This window comes from Anomaloglossus baeobatrachus, chromosome 1 (assembly GCF_048569485.1).
Source record: "Anomaloglossus baeobatrachus isolate aAnoBae1 chromosome 1, aAnoBae1.hap1, whole genome shotgun sequence".
Taxonomy (NCBI): domain Eukaryota; kingdom Metazoa; phylum Chordata; class Amphibia; order Anura; family Aromobatidae; genus Anomaloglossus; species Anomaloglossus baeobatrachus.
Window position 1 is genome coordinate 196,277,867 of NC_134353.1, and position 13,926 is coordinate 196,291,792.

The 13,926-nt window shown below is 46.8% G+C and overlaps 1 protein-coding gene across 1 annotated transcript in view; it reads right to left on the reverse strand.

Annotated features, from left to right (window-relative positions):
• The window catches only part of GUCY1B1 (guanylate cyclase 1 soluble subunit beta 1), a 140,616-nt gene that overhangs the window by 69,023 nt on the left and 57,667 nt on the right, over positions 1–13,926 (reverse strand). The gene's annotated exons all lie outside the window — the stretch shown is intronic.

The following is a 13,926-nucleotide window of genomic DNA, read 5'->3' on the forward strand; positions in this document are numbered from 1 at the left end:
TACTGGTGATGACCTCCTCCATATCAGAAATGAGTACTGCACCCCAGATGAGTTGCAGTACCCTGTGGCGCCTGAAGCCGCACATGTGCCACATCAGCACTGATGAAAAGGGTTAATAGAAGTCTATTGATCCGTGAAAAACATCCACAGCACACATATGGCATTCATGTGAAATCCATGTGATACTTACCAGAAATAAATGGATTCAAGAAATTAAAGATTTTTGTGTATTAAAAATGTGAAAAGATGATAGATAGATAGATATATAGATAGATAAGATAGACAGACAGAGATAGATAGGTAATAGAGATAGATAGATAGATAGATAGATAGATAAATAATAGATTGTACAGCTAGCTAGCCAAATACATAATTGAATGAAAAAAAACCCTGATGTTGGTCCTCCCCCTTTTTGATAACTAACATAGGTAACCAGCAAATATAAAGCAGACAGCTGTAAGCTGATATTATAAGGCTGGGAAGGTCCTTGGTTACTGGATCCTTCCCAGCCTAAAAATACCAGCCCGCAGGCACCCCAGAAGTGGGTCTTCACATTAGATTCTGGCGCTTTGCCTTGGCTCTTCCTGATTGCCCTGGTGCTTTGGCAAGCCAGATAATGTTTTTTGCGGTTGATTTCATCCCTGGTGTTAGTAATGGAGAGACGTATGCAGGGCCGGATTATAGGCGGGGCAGACGGGGCTTCAGCCCAGGGGCCCCCACCACAAGAGCCTCTAAGGGGGCCCCCACCACCATCTGTGTGTCCGCCATTTTATGAATGCCACAGTGGTTCAAGATCGCTCTGTACCTTTAAGGTATTTCAATCCCGGCCATCACTACTGCAGACACGCCCACTGCACGCTGTGTGGGCTGCGTGTGCCAGGATGACGTCACCGCGCTGCTGTTTCTTCCTGCCGTAGAGGAGCTTGTGGGAGGACCGGAGGTCTCAGTGGATCCCGGTAAGTATGAGGTCATTAATCATGGTGCCGGCCGGGCAGGAGACTGCAGTGAGGAGGGAGCAGGACGCCGCTGATAACTCCAGACCGGTTCCATAGTGTCAGCGGCCACTCTGCTATCAGTGTGAGTTATTGCAGGAGTGTGAGCTGCTGCAGACCAGGTCGGGCTGTCAGTGCCGGGTCATAGGCCTCATCTCTCCCCTGCAATAACTCACACTGATCTCCAGCACAAACATCACTACACAGAATCCTGCACTGATCACATCTGAGCCTGCAGCACACATTACACTATATGGCCCATAATACATATAGAATATGTTACATCCTGTCCTGTAGGCCCAGGTGTGATCAGTGCAGGGCATGGTATATCTGTGCATATGGTATATCACATCCAGCGTACAGAGAGAGTAGTGTGATACACTGTGTACACACATCAGATGGTATATAATAATGTGTATATTGTATAACCTCTGATGTCTGTATCACAGTATATTGTGTACCAGTTATGTATTCTCCTGTACACTGTACAGGGGCGTACCTTTGGGGGGCATGCGGCATATGTTCTGCACGGCAATCAGGGGGGCACCATTAAAAAGTGTGAGGCAGCAGTATGGTGGGAGAAAATTGTAAGTGGAGAGTATTGGTGGAGAAAAGTGTGAGGGGCATAGAATAGAGACTGGGTAGTGGGGAACATAAGCAGTATAGAGAAGGGGCAGCATGGTGGCCAGTGTGAGGACACAGTATGCTGAGGAGGGGGAATGTGAGACTGAGGTGCGGTATAGTGACTATAGTGAAGGAGATAGGCAGTATAGAGAAGGGGCAGCATGGTGGCCAGTGTGAGGACACAGTATGCTGAGGAGGGGGAATGTGAGACTGAGGTGCGGTATAGTGACTGTATAGTGAAGGAGGTAGGCAGTATAGAGAAGGGGCGGCATGGTGGGCAGTGTGAGGACACAGTATGCTGAGGAGGGGGAATGTGAGACTGAGGTGCGGTATAGTGACTGTATAGTGAAGGAGGTAGGCAGTATAGAGAAGGGGCAGCATGGTGGGCAGTGTGAGGGCACAGTATGGAGGGCACAGTATGCTGAGGAGGGGGAATGTGAGACTGAGGTGCGGTATAGTGACTGTATAGTGAAGGAGGTAGGCAGTATAGAGAAGGGGCGGCATGGTGGCCAGTGTGAGGACACAGTATGCTGAGGAGGGGGAATGTGAGACCGAGGTGCGGTATAGTGACTGTATAGTGAAGGAGGTAGGCAGTATAGAGAAGGGGCAGCATGGTGGCCAGTGTGAGGACACAGTATGCTGAGGAGGGGGAATGTGAGACCGAGGTGCGGTATAGTGACTGTATAGTGAAGGAGGTAGGCAGTATAGAGAAGGGGCGGCATGGTGGCCAGTGTGAGGACACAGTATGCTGAGGAGGGGGAATGTGAGACTGAGGTGCGGTATAGTGACTGTATAGTGAAGGAGGTAGGCAGTATAGAGAAGGGGCAGCATGGTGGCCAGTGTGAGGACACAGTATGCTGAGGAGGGGGAATGTGAGACCGAGGTGCGGTATAGTGACTGTATAGTGAAGGAGGTAGGCAGTATAGAGAAGGGGCAGCATGGTGGCCAGTGTGAGGACACAGTATGCTGAGGAGGGGGAATGTGAGATTGAGGTGCGGTATAGTGACTGTATAGTGAAGGAGGTAGGCAGTATAGAGAAGGGGCAGCATGGTGGCCAGTGTGAGGACACAGTATGCTGAGGAGGGGGAATGTGAGACCGAGGTGCGGTATAGTGACTGTATAGTGAAGGAGGTAGGCAGTATAGAGAAGGGGCGGCATGGTGGCCAGTGTGAGGACACAGTATGCTGAGGAGGGGGAATGTGAGACTGAGGTGCGGTATAGTGACTGTATAGTGAAGGAGGTAGACAGTATAGAGAAGGGGCGGCATGGTGGGCAGTGTGAGGGCACAGTATGGAGGGCACAGTATGCTGAGGAGGGGGAATGTGAGACCGAGGTGCGGTATAGTGACTGTATAGTGAAGGAGGTAGGCAGTATAGAGAAGGGGCGGCATGGTGGCCAGTGTGAGGACACAGTATGCTGAGGAGGGGGAATGTGAGATTGAGGTGCACTATAGTGATTTTGGTACTGAGGGTGAGGGCAGTATAGAGAGGAGATAGCATGGGGGACATTGTGAGGGCACAGCTCAGGAGGGGGAGTGTGAGGAGGGGGCACAGTATAGACATTTGGAAGTATAGTGGGTACACATTGTACAGGACGGTGTGAAGAGGGGGCACAGTACTGAAAGAAGAGGCCATGTACCATAAGAATGACATTGTGTGGGTCATTTTGTGCAGGGAGCACAGTGAGGGGCAATTATTTATTCAGGCGCACAGCGTAGGTCATATATTTATATTTAGGAGCATTATAATCATTCTGCTATTTATTTTAAGGGCATAATGTCGAGATGTGCTGCAGAAGGCCCGGGAAGTCTGCAGAGAGGAGCTGTGGATGTGAATAGTCATCATGACGTCTGGACAAGATGGAGAAGAAAGAATAAGATGACTCCGATAAGGGAAGATGTCACCTACAAGGTACCTGAATGTATGTGTGTGATACTCAATGCTTCTCATCAGGACTGTGGTTCCTGTATGGTCCAAAGTCTGATAAATACTGATAACAATTCCCAGCATTTTCTCACAATTGTTAAGGACATACTGGGAGTTGTTAATTCATGTGATACAAATGTATATGGGGATGTGACATTACAATATATTGTTGTAGTAAATTTGGTACTGTAGTCATGTATTGGTGGTTCTGGTGATATATTCGTTTACTGATGAGGGTGCTAGTGATGTATTTTGGTATTGCTTTTGGTTCTGGTGCTGTACACCGTGTGCATAATTTTTAGGCATTTTGTATTTTAGAGGATTTTTTTTATTATTGATCAACAACTATGTTCTCAATTAGCCCAAAAGACTCATAAATATCAAATCTTAATATTTTTGGAAGTTGGGGTGGGGTTTTTTTTAGATTTGGCTATCTTAGGAGGATATCTGTCTGTGCAGGTAACTATTACTGTGCAGAATTATTAGGCAACTTAATAAAAAGCAAATCTATTCCCATCTCACTTGTTTATTTTCACCAGGTAAACCAATATAACTGCACAAAATTTAGAAATAAACATTTCTGACATGCAAAAACAAAACCCCAAAAAATGAGTGCCCAATATCGCCCCCTTTCTTTCTGATGACACTCAGCAGCCACCATCCATAGATTCTGTCAGTGCTTGATCTGTTTACGATCCACATTGCGTGCAGCAGCCACCACAGCCTCCAGACACTGCTCCCAGAGGTGACTGTTTTCCCTTCCTGTAGATCTCACATTTTATGAGGGACCACAGGTTCTCTATGGGGTTCAGATCAGGTGAACAAGGGGGCCATGTCATTATTTTTTCATCCTTTAGACCTTTACTGGCCAGCCACGCTGTGGAGTAGTTGGATGCACGTGATGGAGCATTGTCCTGCATGAAAATCATGTTTTTCTTGAACGATACCGACTTCTTCCTCTACCACTGCTTGAAGAAGTTGTCTTCCAGAAACTGGCAGTAGGTCTGGGAGTTGAGCTTCACTCCATCCTCAACCAGAAAAGGTCCCACAAGTTCATCTTTGCTGATCCTAGCCCATACCAGTGCCCACCTCCACCTTGCTGGCGTCTGAGTCGGAGTAGAGCTCTCTGCCCTTTACTGATCCAGCCTCTGGCCCATCCATCTGGCCCATCAAGAGTCACTCTCATTTCATCAGTCCATAAAACCTTTGAAACATCAGTCTTCAGATATTTCTTGGCCCAGTCTTGAGGTTTTATCTTATGTCTCTTGGTCAGAGGTGGTGGTTTTTCTGCCTTCCTTACCTTGGCCATGTCCCTGAGTATGGCACACCTTGTGCTTTTTGATACTCTAGTAATGTTGCAGCTCTGAAATATGTCCAAACTGGTGGTAAATGACATCTTGGCAGCTTCATGCTTGATTTTTCTCAGTTTATGGGCAGTTATTTTGCGCCTTTTTTGCCCAACACACTTCTTGCGACCCTGTTAGCTATTTGCCATGAAACGCTTGATTGTTTAGTGATCACGCTTCAAAAGTTTGGCAATTTCAAGACTGCTGCATCCCTCTGCAAGACATCTCACAATTTTTGGACTTTTCAGAGCCCGTCAAATCTCTCTTCTGACCCATTTTGCCAAAGGAAAGGAAGTTGCCTAATAATTAAGCACGCCTTATATAAGGTGTTGATGTCATTACACCGCACCCCTCCTCATTACAGAGAGGCACATCACCTGATTTACTTAATTGGTAGTTGGCTCTCAGCCTATACAGCTTGGAGTAGGACAACATGTATAAAAGTATCATGTGAGCAAAATACTCAATTGTCTAATAATTCTGCACACAGTGTATTTATGTACATTTTACTGATTCTGATCCTGTACACATGTAGCAAGCCATGATTTGTAAAATTACATGACCGCAAGGGTTTCTACATTATGTTAGTAGCATTAAAGGGGTTGTCCAGGTTTGTGATGAAAGTTTCTATGTGACTGCAGACTTCTGAATCCTCAGTGTGCACACTGCACACAGTCAGGAATCTCCGATGCCAGCAGTGAGAGCTTGAGGGCATGTAACTATTGAGTGAGGCTGCAGACGTCTAATTTGAATGTGGCCGGAAGTAAGCAAATCGCATACTTGCAGTCCCATGACTACTTGCTCATGGCACGGGAAAATCATGACAGTGTGCAGTCCGCAAGCTGTGAGAATTCAGAAGTCTGCAGTCATATAATTATAAATTTTCCTTGTTGAGCTGGACAACCCCTTTAATAATAAAAGTAAGCCCCGTAGCATGCCCAACCCAACAACCTGTAATATACTCAATGTAAGGATTCAGCTCTGCTTGCTAATTTTAGAAGTGGTCACATGACCACTTGCAGGTCATTTTAATACTTTGAGTCACAATTAGCTTCTCTTCCTACTTCTCTTTATGGGCTGTAGTATTTCACTGAACATCGAGAGAATTAGGAAGAGCAGCTCATCGGCACGTGTGAAAATGGCGTATGAGCGGTTACATGACAACTACTCAAACCGCATAAGCCGTGTATAGAAGGGGGCGCCAAACTGAACTCCTACTCCATGGACAGGAAAACCTAGATCCACTTCTGATACTGTGTATGGCATACCGTGTACAGACATCAGCTGCTATGGACTACTCCGGAGACAATACAATAGAGAGCACATTGTGATTTTCAGCAACCATTGCTGCCAGTGAGAACTTTCCCTTTATTTTTACTATTACTTGGCTGTCTTAACATTGGGATCAATAAAAAAATATGAGTAACTTTATTTTCTGTGTATAAGTGTAAATCTGAATGTGGCAGAACAGGATACGATCCATGCTCAGTGGATTTATATCTAAATGCTACAGTTCGTGCTCTACTGTTACGGCTAAAAATGTTAACATTATGGGGCCCCCACCAGATTTTCTGCCCAGGGGCCCCCACCAACCTTAATCTGGCCCTGGACGTATGTCAGACACCCCGATTACTAATCCATTAAGCAAAAAAAAAAAACACACAAAAATAGTTTATTTTAAAAAACTCTCCTCGACTCTTTCCTTGGTTCACCAATTTATTAAAAAAACAACTCATGCAGCTCTGCTATACTATAGGGAATCTATTGTAGTCCACCAATGGAAACCTGCAAAAAAACGGAAACATAAAAACACAAAAAATAAAACAAGGTACTTTCACTCATTCACTACTTTATTCCCCCTCCCCCCCAAAAAAAGTCCCCAGCAGGTTCAACGTACAGTACAGACCAAAAAGTTGGACACACCTTCTCAATCAAAGAGTTTTCTTTATTTTCATGGCTCTGAAAATTTTAGATTCACATTGAAGGCATCAAAACTATGAATTAACACATGTGGAATGAAATACTTAACAAAAAAAGTGTGAAAAATCAAAGTAGGTTCTTCAAAGCTCATCAAGAGAATGCCAAGAGTGTGCAAAGCAGTAATCAAAGCAAAAGGTGGATACTTTGAAGAACCTAGAATATAAGACATATTTTCAGTTGTTTCACAATTTTTTGTTAAGTATTTCATTCCACATGTGTTAATTCATAGTTTTGAGGCCTTCAATGTGAATCTACAATTTTCAGAGTCATGAAAATAAAGAAAACTCTTTGAATGAGAAGGTGTGTCCAAACTTTTGGTCACGCCAGTGGAGAAGAGCCCTTAGGCTGGGAACGGCACAATAACTATTATAAGATCAGTTCACAGGTGTCTGCTTTAATTTGGGTGGGTATCAAAAATGGGAAAGACCCCACATTGTTTTTTTCTTTTAATTATTTATTTATTTTGGTAATAGCTGTTAAATCTATTTAGCTACCTATGTGATAGCTTTCTATCATCTGTCTATCTCTCTATCTTTGCACATCTTTAACACATATAAATCAATCATTTTAATGTAATGCATTTTTTTTCAGTACATCACATGGATGTCACCTAGATGACACACGTACACACGGATGGCACATGGATAGCCCACAGATGACACACAGAAGACACATATGTATACGTGGATGGACAAAAAGGAATGTGCTGCACGTGTGTTTTTTGCGCACATGTGAGAGGGGTCTTACAATCTGTAAGTGAAACGCCCGCGCCGGGGCTTGCAGGGCTCGCATGGTCACCGGGCCGGTGGTATTTGGCGTCAGGCTGTGAGTGGCCCGACCCGGCTTCCGTGATCCCCGGCGGGTTTCAATAAAAGGAAAGTCCCAAAGTCAGTCCGGTGTTACAAGGGGGATGGAAGGAGGGTAACGGGGTTCCTGGGGAGCTTGCCATCGCTCTCCCCCAGGAAACAGTACGGGACGGGGACAGGGGATGCTTGCAGCGCCACCCGTGGTTTGCAGCCAGGTGTTCAGCCGCCACTGCGCAGTCTCTCTCCGGGGCAGGTGTTACGGGCAGCCGGATGGATCGCTCCCCACGGGTGGAGCAGAGAAGCCCCGGGAGGTTTATGAGACCCAGGGCAACAGTCCTCAGGGACACCGGGGGCACAGGGCGGCGGCATTACTCACACCAGTCATGGAGTACGGTTCCAGTTGTTCTTTATTTAAAGTCCGTTCCACATCGCACCCGGGTGCTGGTCCTCACCGCCTGTAGCCTTTGGTCGGTCCCGGGCAGGTAGGATGAAGGGGGGTCCGGTGAGGTGTTCTGGGGGCCTCTCCCTTTTGTGTGCGTTAGTGCCGTCCCCGTGGCATGGAGCATCTTGGGAAGTTGCCGCCTCTCTGTATACCCTCATCCCGGTAGCGTACCACACCAACCACCACCGGGTACAACTTTCTCCAGGGATCCCCAGTCCTCAGCTCCATTCCCTTCCTCCAGATGTTATCAGCCCTGGTCTCATGGCATCTCCTCAACAGGAGCTGTCCTGTGGACGTCTGCACTCTTCTGCAGCCTCTGACGTTCTGACTAAAACTTCTGTGTGCTCTGCACTAAACTCACTCCTATTCAGGCCCCACTCCCCTTGAGTTGTCATGAAAACCTGCCTGTGTGCAGCCACCTGCTCATTAAGGAGACAGGATGAGTCATAGGATCAAAAGTACATGCTGCAAAAGCTATTAACTCCTTCCTGCCAGTGTGATATGAGTGTGTGCGTGTGGACTTCACTCCTCCTGCCCGGGGAAAAAATGGGGTAACATTTAATACCCTGTAACGACCCGGTTGCAGGGGCGTTACATAAGGCTAATGTCATATGTCCTATAGTTATCCGTTACAATGGATCCTTTAGGAAACTGATTTCTGCTTGATCCATTTTTTTCACATAGGAGTCTATGGACAACGGATCCGTTAAAGGATTGCTATTTAGCCATCCATTGTAATTGCATTTGTAATGGATTTGTTGTTTTCTTAACGGATCCAATGTCCTTAGACTCCCATGTTAAAAATGGACCTGGCCAACATTCATTATTTAACATTGGACAAAAAAAGTTGTGTTTGCACAACTTTTTGTCAAATGGATCTCTAATGGCTCTGTGATAACAGATGACTACAGTACATGTGAACTCAGCCTAAGGCCCGTTTCACACGTCAGTGAAAAACACAGACGTTCTTCACTGACGTGTAAAACACGCACATGTCCCTCCGTGTGCCGTGATTCACGGCACACGTGGGTTGTCTAACTGCAATCCGGGCTCCGTTCTCCGTGGTCCGTGATTGCACATAGAGATTAACTCGCCCGTGCCCGTTCCCGCTCTCCATGGTGCTGAACGCTCCCGCGGTGCAGCATCTGGCTGGCGCTGACCCCTGCAGCAGCTGCTTCCGGGTCGGCTGTGTCGTGCATTCATGAATATGCATGACAGTAAGGAGTCGGCTCAGAAGCAGCAGGCAGAACAGGCTGCAGAGAGCGCGGCTGAAGCCAGGTGAGTAAAAATGATTTTTATTTTATATTCACGTTTTTTCTGGCACGTGTTTCACGGATCACACCACTGTGTGGTCCGTGAGACATCAGTGATGCCAGAAAAAAATGGACATGTCTCCGTGCGGCAATCACGGACATGGCGGGTACGCCGCACGGAGACAGGGTCAGTGAAAAATCACTGATGTGTGAGCAGACCCATTGATTATAATGGGTCTGCGTATGTCAGTGATTCTGGTACGTAGAAAAAAAAGCACCAACGTACCAGAATCACTGACGTGTGAAACAGGCCTTATAGGAATGGATGCTACAGGGAAAGAATAAACTTATGTTCTCCCTGAAGACGTTCGCAGGTTCTGTACAGTTATTCACTGCAAAGTCAAAAAGGAAGGACAGCACAGAGAGACATACTGTATGCACTGTATACACGAAATACTATAAAATTGATATTCTCAACCATCAACAAAAAATGACGACAAATGCTTAATAAAAATACATGAGAGTATAATGGATGCACATAAGTATAAATCAATTAAAGAGAATCTGTCACCAAGGTTTTGCTATAATCTGACATCAGCATAATGTAGAGACACAAACCATGATTCCAGCAATGTGTCACTTACTGGACTGCTTGCTGTAATTTTGATAAAATCATTGTTTTATTAGCAGGAGATTATCATTATCAGATTACTTGGCCAGCTGCCAGGTTGTCCAACCATACCCCTACCACTGATTGGCCAGTCAGTGGTGTGGGCAGGGTTATACGGAGCTCAGCACTCACAGAACTGGAAGATCTGCAGCAGATGCAACAGTGATTTTATCAAAATGATTACAAGCAATCCAGTAAGTGACACATCACTGGAATCAGGGTCTCTTCCACTACATCATGCTGCTCTCCCCTAAGGATCCACAGACTATGTGGCGCCCCTGACTTGGTCAGGCACCACTGAGTACTGCACCCATTCTGGGGGCAGTACAACACAGGTATTCCCAGAGGCTGAATAGGGTGTGGACACACGGAACACTCAGTAACCAGGGGGCACACACACTGCTAGAGGGGACCCCTCAGCATACTCAGGGAGGGGGCATGGCCCTCGCCTCCCAGCTAGTGGTGGGTGGTGTCACTGTGAACAGGGAGTGTGCAGAGGCAGTTAGTGAGAGGGAGTGAAGGAGAGAAGTCGCATCTGGTGAGGGCAGAGCAAAAGTGAAGTAGAGCCCTTCCAGACACTGCACAATTCGTGGCTGCTGACGGGGGAGAAAGGGCTACTTGGTAGTGCCGCCCGAAAACCACCTGAGGCCGGAGCGCAAAGAGGTGGCTGAGTACGGAGACTGCCAGGGAGACCCTGCCCGCTCGGGCTAGAAGTACCCAGAGCAGGGGCCTATTCAGTTGGCCTGCTTCACCTGCCGGTGGGAGCACTGCAAGCTACCACCAACCACACACAGAGTCCGGAGTCACGCAGCAATGAGGGGGCCCATAGGCGAAAGAAGGCAGTAACTAGAATCGTCTAGGTCCACGGTGCAAACAAACGGGCCAGAAAGGGGAGAACGGCGAATGCAACTTCCCTAGGTGATCCCAGCAAGACATCACGTTGGGGTCACCACAAAACACGAGGGCTAGGAAGGCGAGTGAGCAGTCACCCCTATTTCAGCCAAAGGGATACCTGGTTCTTCCTGGTCTACTGAGGTATCGTCCAGGGTTACTCACCCTGCCACCTGATGTGAGTAAAAACCCTGAAAGACACTCTGGTTGTGTGTGTGAGTCATTCTGTGACCTGTGGTTCCACACATCCAAACCGGGCCCTGGGGCCAGCCTCACTCTCAGGAGGCCACTACATCCGGCTGCATCCAACACCAGCCCCAGGCGTCCCCTAACCTGCAGCGGTGGTCCCCTGACCGCAATACCGAGAGTGGCGTCACGAATCCTAAGAAGACAACCTACCTGTGACCAGACTGTCCCTCCACGTGGAGTCCCTGAAGGTAATGCAGACCTTGGCTGGGCTCCACAACTACAGTGTCAAAATGTACATATACTCCTGATGTGCTGCATGTCACTGTCTAGCTGAAGCTGACATTATATGCTGAATAATGTTGTTTTAAATGCAGAGGCAGATTTCAATGTTTGATGGTAACAGTTCACCAATGGCTATGTGTCTTCTACAATATCCTAAGACCAGTATATAGCTGTCAGTCCGGTCCTATAATATATGGCATAACAGCTCCATGGAAACAGGGCTCTGCAGTTCCATGAAATATTTTCCGTTCCTGCTGGGTGTAGGCAGTGTTTGTACAGGGTTTATTTTATGAATAAAGTCTAGCAGTTTACAGGCTTCACCCAGTAAATCAGTGACTCCAGGAGAAAGAGGCAACATTAAATTTCCTGAAATCAAATGATAGAAGAGCTTGGATGAGAGCTGAAAACACCATCAGCAACTAATGGTGTCGGTATGATAGGAGGGACAGGAGACCACCAGAGCGCCAGCGATGGAGTAAAATGGGGATTGACTGTTTTATTTTTTGTTAATCTTGGATAATCCCTTTAAAATCAATTTGTCAGCAGCTTTTTGCTCCCCCATCTGAGAGCGGCATGATGGAGGGGCAGCGATGTACTCTCTTCTTTGCTGGTTGCTGCAGTTTTGATTAAAAACTGTTGTATCTGCTACAGATCTTCTAGATTTCCGAATGATGAGCTCTGTATAACCCTCCCACATCACTGATTGGCAATTTTCTGTGTATACTACATAGACAAAAAGCTGCCAATACAGAGCTCCTGAATTACAGAGAACCACATACTAGTCATCCTGCTGATAAAACAGTGATTTTATCAAAATTATATTGGTTTGTAGAAAAAGATTCACTAGAACTTGTATATTATTTTATCCTTGATTGAAGCCCCTGTTCATTCTTGGTTTAGGATTCAGGGTGTTTTGCTAATCAGTGATTGTCAGCCTTTGCTATATACACCGATAGCTGTCAATCACTAATTTGACTGCCCAATGGACTATTAAGAATATAAAGAGCAAGGATGTCAATGAAAACATTACAAATTATACAGAGTTCTCAAAAAAGTATGTATAAACCTGCTCAGATCTCCTAACTTACCAATTACCAATGGGACAAGGTTCATTTAATGATTACTTAAAGGGAACCTGACAGCTAATACATGCTGCCAAAACTATGGGCAATATGTATCAGTCACTGGCGGTATTATCCCAGACAGATATATTGCATTATGAAATGTTTCATATAAAACAATACTAATACTTGCCTGCTAGGGACCAAGCCACTAGTCCGACAGGCGGGTCTTGGCAGCTTTTCCCCGCCCACTGATTGACTGACAGGTCTCTGCCTATGTGCATGTCAGTCCAAAGTAGTGGGCAGGGACAAGCCATGGAGGACCCGCCTGAAGGACTAGTCTACAGTCCAGCTATTGAAGTATGTTTTTCTCTGAATTGCCGCAGCATTTCAGTCAAACATTCCTGGCTGGGCAGCATGTATCAGCTGTCAGGTTTCCTTTGATCCTTAAAATAGATACAAACATCAAACATGTTTTTATTTTTGTGACTATAGCACCAATACAGCACCACACTGATAAGTTAGTCACACGTTGTCATGCTAATGTTGCGCCCTGGGACAGCCGAGCTGCTCAGATCCGGGTGGTCCGTGGCTCGAGGGGTCCTGGATCCGGGGGGCACCATTGATCAGTTTTACATAAAAGGAAAATAATAAAAATAGTCTGACTACGCCACTCGCGGTGCGCGGCCAGGGATGGTATGACCGCCGCTGCCGGTCCTCTCTGGGGATGATGGATGGGGCAGCGTGGATGGTGAAGCCCTCCGCGAGTAGGGCTTTTCCCCAGGGGTAGGTAGGGGTTAACGTGGAGGTGCAGGGAAATCACTCAGTTCAGACAGGGAGTGCAGCTTGGTCGCTTTTACTTACAGCTGGGTTCGCACCCTGGGGACGTGCTGGATCCCAGGTGTGCCAGAGTCCTGTGTCCCTGTGCAAGCCGACCTGGTGCCACTCTCCCACCGATGCACTTGTTTGTGTGTGTGTTTGTGTGTGTGTGTGTGAGGGTCCTCCCTGGCTTGAAGCACCCGAAAGTCCGTCTGGTGTCTGGGTCCTGCCGCAGGCAGCTTGGACTATTTGAGGGAATATGTCCCGGTCCTCCCTTTGCTGCTGATGCCTTGGATGTTAGTGGTGGCAGATGAGTCCTGGAAACTCATCCGCCTGGCAGAGTTAACAGATGGCTTGAAGTCCTGGTCTGTTCTGGGATCTGCACCCCGTGCGTGCAAAGTACTTTGAGCCCTGGATTTCTACCCCAATGGAATTCCACTGTCCCTGGAACTTGATCTCTCTCTCTCCAGCTACTTTCTTCCCTGAGTGGCTGATGTCTCTCCTCAGGTCTTGGCGGTGTCTTTACTATTACTCCGCCGGCTTCCTTACTCCTCACTCTCCTTTCAGTTTCCTTTTCTTTCTCTGTGTCTCAAGATTCCTCTGTCTGTCTTGACACCTTTGCTCTCAACTCCCTTTTTCTTACTAC